The following is a 12,739-nucleotide window of genomic DNA, read 5'->3' on the forward strand; positions in this document are numbered from 1 at the left end:
AATCATCAAATGTTACAAAACACTTTACCGTGCGATCGTAAATTAATTTATAGGGTAGCAACTACCGACCAGCAATGCCCGAGCACGGACCGCCTCACACGTGCCTTTTACAACCACAATTCTCGCCGACAACTTCCAAAGATTTTTTATGTTTTATTTTTATTGCGCGTTCAACAGTAACTGTATTGTTCCTATTCACGAGAATTCTTCAAGCCTTTACAACATTTATAGTCTGATTATATTATTTAAAGTTTAAATAAATAAGGTATTCTAATTTTACGTAAGATTTGTTTTGAATTGTTCAACTTGATTTACGACTTTGAATAAACAAAGTTTTACAGGATTTTTTTGGTTCACAATTCTTTTTATTGCACCGATTGTTCTTCACTAGAAACTGTTCTCATTTTGTATAAAGTCTTAAAATTTTGTAGGCACAATGCACTGTCAAAATAAACCCAACTGGAGCACTTATTCAAATTTAAAAGATTTTTCTTTTAACGTATTCAAAGTCAGAGATATTTTTGTTTTTTTCCTCACGAAACTAGAACGAATTCGTAGAATAAATTAATGAATTGCAAGTTGCCTATTCAGAGCACAACTGATTGTATGTAATGCATACGTGTCTTTGGAGTTTGTATTGTTTATTTTTTTGTTATACATAGCTGGGTTATATAAATGTTACATCGAAACAATGTCGCTCAAACAAATTTAAAAAAAGGTGAACTGAATTGTATCAAATTTGTTGTTTACACACAATGTTAATAAGTAGTATTATTTTTGTTTTTAATAATTTGTTTTTAACACTTTCGTCGAATTCTGTCGATGATTCGATGATGTGGTGTATGTGATGGCGTATTTAAAAAAAATCTTTTTCAATTTTTTTTTTGTATTTTTATTTTAATTTCGCAATCGCGAGTGTGTATTATTATTTTAGATAGAATATCGCGACGCGAACGTCTCTAACAACAGTTTGTCACTGACTGACTTGTATAGCGGATCGAGGCCCCTCTCCCCGCGGTGATAATCTTCCCCTCCCCCCCTCGCCTGGCGCGCTCGCCCTCCCTCCGCGCATGCGCGCCCGCCATCTAGCGGCGGAGGGCCAAACCTCTCCGTGATAGAGTTCCTGAAATTCATTTCAGTGCCCACGCGTGCAAGGAGGAAATGAGCGGACGTAGAAGGTTTTTTTTTCTAATAAAATTATGTCTTTTAAAACGGTCCAATACTTTAAGAACTGGAAAGGTATACGAATAGGATAAACTACTACCTAACTAACAATACCAGCATCTCTTGGATTTATAACAATTTAAAACATTTGCTTATTATGAATTATTGAAATTAAATGAATATGTTCACATTCATCAGGGCTGGAATGTACTGAAACTATAAAAAATATGAAAATTCATGAATCATGTATTTCATCAAAACAATACTCAGAGATAATAATAATACTTATGTAAATATGTGCAATTTGTCACTCATTACTTTAATCAGTTATATTTGGGTCCCTACCAATTTCATGTTTAATTTTTTACTGTTTTTCAGTTCGTATATATGCTTTAAATTGAGATATTATTGGATAATTGTCAGTAAACAAATGTAATATGATAAATTAATTAAACAATGTACAAAAATTAAAAAAATTCAATATCTAACATTATAATATGGTATTTCATAAAAAAAAAACAGTTTTAACCATTATACTAATACCCAACTATAGTACTAACTAACTACCAATGTACCATATGACCTTAAAAACATTTTTCTAACGTGTCATAAAGCTTTGCTGTGTTGAAATTATAACCACCAAAACTCATCGATTAATTATTTATTGCACTTCAACTAAAGCCATGCTAAAAGGATCTAGATTTATTATAGCTTATAATATTCAACGTTATTACCTAAAAAAACACGCGTTATCGGTTGTAAAATACCTCTAAAGAATACAATTACATAACTACACGCTAACATCCCCAATAATAATAAATCGGTAACCTTAAACAAACAAAAATCTCTAAAAATAAATATGGTCGACAATCTTGCATCTCCCTCACATAAATGTTTATCTTTGATAAACCTATGGCTTTATTATGTTCAATAGAGAGAAAACTGCTGTTTCGTCTGTTTGGATAACAAACCTACTGAAATACCGAAGATATTACACCGTGATAAATTTCTTTGCATTGTCCCGATGCCAATATTTTCTCCCTTCGGCCTTTGTCGGGGTAATAAAGAAACGCAAATTCAACCCAAGAACACGACTAATTTTCACACCCTTTGTAACCGAGATGTGTGTTTACTTTAGTTGGAACATCCCTTACATGTCACATGACGCAGACCTTTTATTCAAGGTACCTACAACTAATAAAAAATACCCCTTTTAGAATAAGCTTTGGACAAATTGTATTTATGTACATATTATTATATTCCTTTCAGGTATTTCGGATGGTTCCAATGAAGGTACATCGTTAAATTTTTAGGTGTAAGTAGGTATTTAAAGTGATTCAATTATTGCTTAAAAAAATTACAAAATGTATTTAAATAATATAGAGGAGTGTCTGTGGTGGGCGGGTGTACAGTTTTATTCCAAGATCGATGAAATATTGCTCAAAATAAGAGGAAAGTCTATGTGAAATTTCTAAAAACCACCCCCACCCCTTTTTACCACTCCTCAAAGCAGAATGTTGAGCCTTCTTGATGAAATTTTGCAAACTTGACGTTCAAAATAAGAGAAAAATACTGTCTACTTTTTGCTCTAAAACTCTGCTTAAGTAAATTATATATATATAATCAGATGTATTCAGCCGTGATTCTTTAACATTCAATGCATTGTGTAATTTTTGATATTCATAATTACTAAATTTTTATACAAAATAAGTTGAGTTAATATCAATAGTCCAAAAAATATAAATACAATTGTTTATATCTTACCGAAAAGTGAATACGTAAGTATAAGGTTTGTTCAAATAATTGGAAGCTTTTTCATTTTAAAACCAAAATTATTATTTGAACAACAAGAATATATATTTTTTTATTTCTAAAAATGTAAACTATTTTTATCAGTTAAAATGTAAAACAAATGTATTATTATTGTAATTTCCCATTGGGACTAATAATTTAATATTTTAATAAAAAAAGAAATCACGAATAAAAACCCTATTTCTTATATTTCAGAACATCCCCTTTACATCTATAAATCTACTTCATAACGGACACGTTGCGATTGGCTCTCGAGTAAAATGTCTGGAAAAAGTAAACAACATTCACACTCAGAAAACTGGGCGGCTGCGTAGGGACTAGGGACTAGAAGTAATCTTCGTGTCCTCCCCAAAGCTCACATCGCTCCCTTAGCTCGGGCGGGGGGTGGTTCGGATCCCCGCTGCGTGATTCCCGGTTCGAGTCGTGGATAAACTTTGGGGTGGATTACTGAGTCAGGATCTTATTAAATCTGTCGGAGCCTAAACGACGCGGCGCGTATGTTGGACTATTCCTAAAATATTATTATATACCGGTTGATCCAATATGGAGACAATTTTTGTGATAAATAATAATAAAATATGCCGGCTACTTTTAAGATATACATCAGGTAGTAGAGAAACATTTTCGGAACGTAATAAGAGTGTTGCATATAAAATTTCCTAAAAAAAACTCCTATATTTTGACAGATTTCGAGGGTAATTGGTATAAATCTGCCTTAAGAAATAGTAAAATAGGTACCTACCCTAATCACATCGCGATATTTTTAATCTAGTATTTTCCATTTTATCTCTACACGTAAAATTTTCTATGTAATGAAGGCACGATCTAATGATAAATCCCTGGTTTTACCATAGCATAATGTTAAACCCAACATTCACCAGTTTCACCAAAATATTTTCCAGGTTATACTATATCAATGTAAAACGATTTTTAATCTAATTATTTAAATAATCTATTTATTTAAACGAGTTTAAATAAATAAATAAATTATCGGATATCAACAATTCCCTTTAGCACTGAAGCATTTTAACTCTATCAACACACGGAGAAAATTTACTGAGATCAAATATTGTTAATTTATTAATAATCTGGTCAAATTATTATTTTTCTTGTTAAAAACTGGATTGGATGCTTATGTCCATGAACTGATAAATGTCATAACAAAATAATAGTACAGCACGAATATGTTATGAGCAAGTTGGAACACGTGTTCTTAAAAATAATAACATTTTCGCATCTCGTTCGTATTTTGTTCAGACAAGGCTACCTGCGTATATTCTCAAAGACCAATATTTTATTAGGAAATGATCATTACACTTTTAATAGCAAAGTGATAAAAAAATCCCGAATCATTTTTCTCCATGTACATTGTACAAGCTTTCGCCCAAATGAAAAACAACAATATCTGAACTTCGACCGATCGGTGGCTAAGTTGACATCGCGTTTGAGTCCCACCCTAGCGTAGTGTGTTCAATTCCTCGGTAGGCTAAGTCCTCCAACACAAGCAACATTTTCCGCTTACTGTGGTGGTAGTAGGAGATTTTCAAATATTGTCAGGTTATTCGTAACCCGGGAATGTTTGACCTTTTTCAAAAAAATATGAATCATAAAAAAAGTTATTTAAAATTTAATTTTTATTTCCTTATTTTTTACTAACTTTCAGAAACTTTGTTCAAATTTGTATTTTTACAAAAAAGATTCGATGCTTTTTTTTCATCATTTGTTGGTAAATCAGACCATGATCTCATTATTCCTCAAAGTATTCAGAACGAATATGTAAGGTTTCTCTCACAATTTATTTTAAATTATAGTTATGATAAATGTATTGGATCGAGATAGCAAAGTGACCGAATTTGAATTAATTTCATTTAGTTTCAACTAATTACGCCGTGGAAAATTATTCAAGTATCTTAACGTTGACTGTCAAGTCATGGATAAAAAGTTATTATTTAAATTACGTTATGGTCTTACTTTTAATGATTTTAACTAGATTATCTTATTCCACGAACGGCAGTGAACAATGATTTATGTATGAAAAATCAAGGAATCCAGCAACCATAATAATATTCCTAATTATGCAGTTACTTACGTAACCAAGTAGATCCGCGATAGACAACACAGCTTCATGTCCTTTACTTTTAAAAATAGGCTGATAAAATCTATTGAATAGTTTTATTCGGAATCATTTTGAAAAGTTTAAGTTAAGTTATGCTTTCAAAATGATTCCGGTTAAAATGAAATTCATTTAACTAAACCTAATCCAACCTCACTTTACATTCACTTTTAAATTGTATCATCAAACCTTATTTTCTTCATCATAATTTGATAAGAATGTGGAGTCAGAGGTATTTACAAAGGCCACATTTCATTATTTTAAGACCCAGTTTCTAAATCTAGCTCGTGATACAACCTCAATGTGGCGGTTTTTCGAAAAAGATTGGAGATATCATTGTTTAAAAAAATCATAGTTTAGTAAGTATTTATCTTATCATTTAGACACCTAAAACCTCAACATAAAAAAAACAAGTACCTACAACAAACTCGACAGAAACTTTCCTGAAAATTGCTATCATTGAGCCTCTAAATATGCTCTTCCTTCATTGCCTTATGAAAATATTCGTATGAAATTTAGATTGTTGGACATATTTAAAAAAAATTCTTACCACATGCTAGGGATGTTCGTGTGTTATCATAGAAGAATCATTAGAGTTACCTAACTACAGCAAATTTCTTTTAAATCATTGAATATCAAAAAGGAGGAACGCACAGCACTTTAATTGGTATAATTAAATTTACGTAGTATCAATTTATATTACTTACAGAAATGAACCCACAGATTTACGTACCTAAGGTTTTATCCAAGCATTAAGTTTAATTTATGGCTTACATGCTAAATCTTTTTATTGAATCAAAGTAAAATAGTTAGTATGAGATTTACCCACGTGCAGTTTTGAAAGGCTATGTTAGGTTGGGTTAGACTAGGTAAAACACGCGTGTAATAAATTAAAGCCTTACATGTAGGTTTTTTTTTTAACCCGAGGAAAAACAGTAGCACCACACGTCTTTACTTGGTTACAAAAGCATAATCACTAAACACTCTTCAACACTCCGGTAATGGTTTTCTAGATAATAATCAACTTGCAAACATTATGAAGTAATAAACAAATTGTACAAACAAAATGTAAAAACAACTAAATGCCGCCTCAAAACAAGAAACCCTAGTGAGAAGGACTGTGAAAACTGTGACATTATTCTTATAAATTATTTTTTAAATATGTTTTTTTACAATACAACAACTTACTGAAATAAGCACTTAAGTGATAATTATGACTATGATTATTAATTAGAAATTAATTAAAAAAACTAATTTAAAAATTCAAATGGCATTCTTAAAAGAAAACCCGCTTTTCCGTTAGTCGGTGAAATTGTCAACAAAACCTAGTCATGGCGATTTTTTTAACTGATACTTTGTATTATAACGAATTATGTCGAAACTCACCAATATTAAAATGATACTTTTCATTACAACGAATTATGTCGAAAGTTGCCAATATTAAATTGATACTTTGCATTATAACGAATCATGACGAAAGTTGCAAATATTTAACTGATACTTTTCACTATAACGAATTACGTCGAAAATCGCCAATATTTAAGTGTAACTTGCAATATACTAATAATTGGAAACTTACTTCAGAACCGTTTTCTCGAAACTTCAACGACGCTCCATCACAAATTTACGGTGATCCTTGTTGCAAATTCATAAAACACAAGACTTTTTAATTTCCGTTTTCTCAGTGTTTGATAATTTGTCGGAAAACCTTACTTGCCCTAGGAGTGAAATTCATTACAAAACGGTCTACTTGTAGTGGTACGCCACTACTTCATTTGAACGGAATTCCAGAAGTTTCCATTTTTTTTCCAAACAAGATTCTTGGATGTTCTTTTATTATTTTTCATTTTTGTTTGGCAAATCTACATAGTAACCAAATTGTTCTAGAATCTTCTTTAACTTATAAAAGCGGCAGCGTGAAGGAACTCGCCAGTATTCCGTCTCCAAACCGCCAGCCAAGTTGACCTAAATATCGCCAGCATTTTATTGTGAATAATAGACGAGATTTTTTTATTTTGTACACTAAGATAACCACATACTTAATCCTTCAATATAATTGAAGTTGTATTTTGCAGTTTAAAAAATTGCTAAAATAACTTCCCACTATTTAAGTTTTATAACATCAGCAAGGCAAATGGTAATTTTAAAACAATTTTTCTAAACTTAATTATAAGTTAGCTGTCCTCAACTACCAGATATTAATGTATATTTCTTGTTTTCTGCGAATATATCAAACGTTCATTTCAAATACACTAAAGGTGTAATTAAAGCTCGTTTAAATCAAGAAAATTGCATGGGTGAGCATACTATTATCAGAGAGCCCAGTCGTAAAAGCTTACTTTGTGTGTAATCGGTATGAAGGTTTAGGTAGCTTGCGCAATTCATAGTCTTATAAATAGGCACCCCAAGAAAAAAACCCAAGAAGCTAATTGATAATTAAATAAATATTTTTCATGATCACCTATTCCACGTAGGTGCCTACCTACAATACAACTTAATTTCTCGCAAACATTTAACACATAAAAAAAACACTAACACATAATGTCTGTACCAGCGAAGTATTACGCACTAAAACAAAAAGTAACACTAACACTTTTTAAAACTATTTAGCATTATTATCAATGTAATTTTTTTAGAATTTTGAGAACTAGTAAGAAACGATCTGGATAGCGAAAATTTCTAAAGATGGGTTTTTCGGAGATTTCGAACAATTCATCAAATATCGAAGTTGAATTTCAAACTCTGTGAAAACTTCTGTGAAGTCTCAATTCTGTTATTAGGTATATCATTATTGGCCAGTTGTTTCATAAAACTGAAATAATAACAGAAATTTAACCACATAACTTGAAAATCTTCTTTGAAATATTATGAATTGTTCAAATTCTCTGAAACAACCCATCCTAAGTAAAATTATTCTGAAAGACAAAATAATTCAAAATTCTTTCAGTTGGGTTGTGATGGGAATGAATTAGGGATATTTAGGAATGACTTTTAAAAACTTAAAAAACTTTTGCACTGTAACTTATTACTCATTACTTACAATAGCGCCTAATATTTAGCATTCAAATAACGCCATGTACCTATCTCCATTTCAGTGTGGCAGCCAGTACCAAGGCATCAGAAGTAACCACGGATAAACAAACAACAATGGTTACTGAGAAAGCCCGGAAGGTTGCCAAGGGGCGACGGTGGCAACTTCTGCAGAGGAACAGTCAGCAGTATCCATAAATAAACCACAATACTAGGAAAAAGTACTAAACGTCCGTTCGATGGAAGGATTGGGAAATATACCAATGGCAACGAATCCAACCCATCGCATCGCCACGTGGAAGATACCACGTTTACTTATCAATTTATTACTAACTACTTAGGTAGGTACTAAGATTCAATTTTGGTCACACTCGATTTACTTTTTACGTTTATTTACATTAACTGAAAATATTGGTGTGGTGCTTCTATCATTGACATTGGAGGTATAGTTTTCTGCCTATCTCCGCACAATAGCTAAAAAAATTATCTTAGGAAAGTGTAAACTGATTTCATAAAAAATGGTTTTGTGGCAATACCTAATTAATATTAAAACCTTTATTCCTGGCAAAATTTCATTGTAAGAATTAATTTTCAAAATGATTTATTTGAGACTGTTTATTTCACATTGACTACTTATGACCAATCTGAAGATGCCCGTAGCAGGTTGAAACTGATCGGATTCAAAATTTAAAATTTGAACAAGTTCATCTGTATTTTTTTTAAATTTATTTATTTTAATTATTTTTTAATCATTACGAAATTATTTTTCAATCGATTGAAATTTAACGTCATTTATTGCTTTTAATTGTTAAGTTTTAGTGAGAATATAATTATCTACAAAGTTGTACAAAATTATGTTTTATTTTTATTAAAAGTTTGTCCATTAAAGTTATCAATTATTTGCAGCTTGGGAATATTTATCCATTTGTTCAATACATTTACGGCATCCTCGATAATAATTCAGTTAATCTTTTATGTGCACAAACGTTGGAGTGTGTTGTTCATTGTAATGGTGATTACGCCATAAATCACAGCGGATATTACCATAAAGGTTAACAGTTAAACAGTTAACGGTGATTTTTAAGACAGTAAAACCATTGTTAAATACATTGTCGCTGAAGATCAATTACTCTTGGTTGACATTTAAAATCAACATCATTGATTTGCTTTATACGCTGAGCTTTTCAGACAAGCAGTAAGAATAACAAACTGTTCATGTTATATATGTCAGATTTTAGAAAAGCTTATAAAAGGGATAATATTGTGGCAAGAAAAATATATAAGCATTGAAGAAGATAATGTCAACAACTCTAAGTGAAAATAAGATAGAGATTAAGACATTATATAGGAAATAAAAAAGCAACGGTCACAACTGGGATTTTAACCCCACGTTCTCTATTCCTATCTGGAACTAGCATCTCTGGCAATTAATAATTGACTAATACCACCTAATAACATTTCAATATTTTTGTCAATTACAAACTTATTTCCATTTTTTTGATTACTAACATTGTCTTTAATTATTTCCCATATTTTTGGTGTACTCTCAAAGTTCAACCCGAAATTTTTTTACAAGCTATTATAGCTCAATGGGTAGAGACGATAGTCCTGGTAAGATTAGAAGAGTTGGTTTCTTTCACTGAGAATTGTTGATATCACCTTCTACAAAAGTTAAATATTAAAATGAGGTTTACAATCTAATCCTAAAAAAAAGGTGAATTATTATATTTAGTAATAAATGATTACCTTGACGCAAACTGGCAAGAGTGCTCTGACCAAATGGGCAGGGGAGCCTGAAATTATTAATAAAAACAGCCAATTAAAATCAAATATCAGGTACGAAAATGAAGTTCATAATGATACTATGAGTAGGCAGGTAGGCACAACATGAATTTTATTGTTGAAAATGCATGTGAATTTGCGCTATATCCATGGCAACGGAGCAGCTTGCCCCAGTAGCGTCTTTTCACTCCATTTTTGATCCTGATAATAGTAAAATTTTCACGTAGAACTATGTGTTTATGTTTTTCCGCCAAAACAACATGTTTCTTTTATTCATGGCTATTGCTTTTTGACATTACGCCGGTCAACGTCAGTAACAGCTATCTTACGGTCTTACCAGAAATTTTTATAGTTTTCTACGTTATAATGACGTTGTAGCCAGTTTGAACAATTTACAAATTTGCGTTTTTACATCGTTTCAAAATGTGTATTAAAATTACAGATTTTTAAATTGATGATCAAGATTATAAAAATTAACTTAAATTTTTGAACACACCATACAAATAAAACAAAAAATTATATTACAACACAATTATACCACCAGAACCAACTGATACTACTAAGCACCAAAATTACATACTATGTTAGCAAAAAGACAATTCATCTACTGGGTAGGTACCTACTCCTAAAATCTTCAATCTTCTCCCTGATAACCGAAACCCAACTCCATACTTTCATAACACAAATAACGCTATGGATCCTTATGAATTGGTAATTCATAATACATTTCAAGCATAGTACCCAAACATTGTATACTCTAACCACTAAAACACTAAACACCCTTCGAACAAGTCTCACACGGAAAAAAATAATTGTTGCTATTTTATTAAAAATCTCTTTAAATTATTGGTTATCTGGTTAAAAACGGGACTTATCGTATTTTATATTACTGCCGTATATCTTGTCCACATACCTTACCAGGAAGGAAACAAAAATGTTTTATCCTTTAATGATCTTATGGATCGAACTTTCTAAGGATCAACAACTGTCGGGGATCACCCCTTTAAATACATTTAAATAACATTATAGTTTCGCGCATACCATTTGCTTAGCGGACGAGCTTTTCTACAAGTCATGGGTCGCTTAGTTTTTTAAACAAGCTCTTAAACATAAATATTTTATGCATCCACTGACAAGTAAATAGTCGGTAAATCACAGCAGTGTTCAATAAATAAACAAGTCAAGGATCCCCAAAGAAACGGGATATTGTTTACGAGAACTTTGTTTCAAGTGTTCGTCGGGCACCAAGCCCACTAACAAACTAAACGTAGAAAATATGTTCATAGTTACCTAAGTAACAAAATTTACCTACAAGCTTTGTGTGAAAATTCAAAGTTTTCAAATAACATTTAATCTTATATATTGTTTTAGATCATAAACATCTCAGTGTAGGTACTTATCAACGTTTTCTGTTCAATAACTACGTTTTCTGTTGAAGGCTTCCGATATGTGTCATACATAAAATTAATATATGTAGTCAAATCTTTACAGATATTTACTGTCACAGTTTATTATAAATTATGGTTTAGGAAGACAAAATAGTTAAAGTATATTTTTTCAAGATACATACATCATGTCACAATATTCATCGCTTCGTACTTGACCAAAAAAGTTGTTTCGTTAAACGTTAAATTATCTAAATGAATAGAATCGGAAAGCATTTCAAATCCACATTATACGGACTATGGTGTGGATTTGAAAAGACCAATTACTATTCATCTTCAAACTTCCGAATTTATCTTGGCGTGTTATTGGAAAATATAATGTAACATCGAGAGTCAATCAATTGACTGATACATTTACCTATATACTTCGTCAAGCTTAAAAAAATCTTAAAATCGTATTTTTTAATCATTCCTATCCTCCAAACTGTTAAATACACTCAATATGGAAATGTTTAGAAATTAAGTTTGAATTTATGTACCTATTTTAAAGTAATTTTTTTGCCTTTTACGTAAAATAACGCAATGAATCACTTCGTATACCTCGTTACAGAAATAACGCAGTCGTTTTCTGTAGAAGAGTAGGTGAACTCCACTAAAACATTCAATCACGTTGCATAGTGTATCTCACCATTTATCGAAGTGAGTTTATCCATTTGTGAAATGGGAAATGCAGTTATGCTTTTAGGTCTCGTAATGCATTCACTGCACTTAGGTAGGTAGGTATCTACTAACTCACAGAATATTACGTAAGCATACTTCCTGAATGCAGTCATATAATTTTCTCGATGAATAATAATAATTCATCGATAATATTGATCGTATTATCAACCAAAGACTGATTTTTTACCTTTTTATGTTTAGATAAATTCACGGTATACTATATATACTTATTCTATATCTTTAAGGACGGGTTGTTTCACAGAATTTGAACAATTCAGCAAATTTCAAAGTTGATTTTCTAGTTCTGTGAAAGTTCTATCAAAGTTCAGCTACTATTTCAGTTTTGCGAAACAACTGGCCAGTAATAATATAACAACAGAACTTGAATAGAAGCTTCACAAACCAACCTTGAAATTTGATGAATTATTAAAATTCGGTGAAACAACTCGTCAAGTTGTCTTACTTAGTAAACCAAAGGAAATATGGGTAGGTACAGTAATCCTCCACCATTCTTGGTATTTATATGTGTTGTCGCTTATCTGGCGAGAAAAAACGTAGGTGGGCAGGTACCTTTTACATAATATTTTGATATAATAGTTAACTGATTTTCAAACTTGGATCCACTACACGAAAGAGGATTTTTTTTAAATTATGGAATCAACGATTATTTGAGCCCTACAAAGAAACAAAAAAACTTTATTCTCAACACTAAATCTTTGTAACCTAATCGTGG

This window comes from Hesperophylax consimilis, chromosome 14 (genome assembly GCF_061612785.1).
Source record: "Hesperophylax consimilis isolate HC1 chromosome 14, BYU_Hcon_1.0, whole genome shotgun sequence".
NCBI classification, from domain to species: Eukaryota; Metazoa; Arthropoda; class Insecta; order Trichoptera; family Limnephilidae; genus Hesperophylax; species Hesperophylax consimilis.